General features: G+C 63.8%; 1 protein-coding gene across 1 annotated transcript in view; it reads left to right on the top strand.

Annotated features, from left to right (window-relative positions):
• Positions 1–962, top strand: part of SLC29A4 (solute carrier family 29 (equilibrative nucleoside transporter), member 4) — a 10,375-nt gene that overhangs the window by 7,817 nt on the left and 1,596 nt on the right. The gene's annotated exons all lie outside the window — the stretch shown is intronic.

The raw sequence follows: 962 nt of genomic DNA, 5'->3' as shown, positions 1-962 counted from the left end.
GCAAAGTGGGCCCCAAGCAGCGGGAGCTGGCAGGTAAGGCCCCCTCGGCCCACTTGCCTGTGAGACTGTCCACCACCAGGCAGGGAAATCCAGGCCCATAAAAGTCAAGGCCACACCGCAAGCAGCTGCGTTTGGGGCCCAGGGACGAGTCAGCTCAGAGCGTGTAGGTTGGGACGTTCATCAAGCCCTTCCTCATTCATCCCACGACAGCTCGGTGAGCCTCTGCCTCGAGGCAGGCACTGTCCTAGGCTCCAGGGACACAGCGACAGTATAAGCGGTCCCTGTGCTGATGGGGTTGACCATCCAGAGCTGACACGGCACACAAAGATGTGCTGTGCTGGAGGAATACAAAACAGCGATGGGACGGAGGAGTCGGGGTCGGGCCTCACTGTGGAAGCAGGGCAGTCTGGCAAGGCATCACTGGGGAGGCCGCGTGAACAGAGCCCTGGAGGAAGGCGTGAGGGGCCAGCCACGTGATGGTGCAAAGGAAGCGGCGGGACTAGTATGTGCAAAGGCCCCGGGGCAGAAGCAGCGTGGGCCAGGGAGGTGGTGAAGAGGTGGGAGGAGCCTGGAAGGAAGCCCTGGTTCCAGAATCTGTTTTGACTGTAGGGCCTGCAGGGCCAGCTGACTGGGAGATGTAGCGTGAGAAGGGGGCGGGGGCAGGGGTGTGGTCAAGAAGGACGCCCAAGTTTGGGCCTGTTGCCGAGGGCAGGAAGGCTGGACGGTTGTCAAGTGAGACAGAGGAGGGGCTGAGTGGGGAAGGGGCACTGGAGGTGGGTTCTGGTCAGGGTACCTGCGGGAAGCCTGGTGGGCACCCCAGGTCGTCCTTGACAAGGTGGGAGGCTGGAGAGGAGGCGGCGCAGGCCAGGCTGGGCCGCCCAGCACGTTCTGTCAAGGTTGGGCAGCCCTTGGGAGGCAGGAGCTGGCCGTGGTCACCGCCTCACCCCCCGAGGAGCGGGGCT

This window comes from Bison bison, unplaced genomic scaffold (assembly GCF_000754665.1).
Source record: "Bison bison bison isolate TAMUID 2011002044 unplaced genomic scaffold, Bison_UMD1.0 scf7180017864223, whole genome shotgun sequence".
In the NCBI taxonomy this organism is placed as follows: Eukaryota; Metazoa; Chordata; class Mammalia; order Artiodactyla; family Bovidae; genus Bison; species Bison bison.
This window is presented reverse-complemented; position numbering and strand designations above follow the sequence as displayed.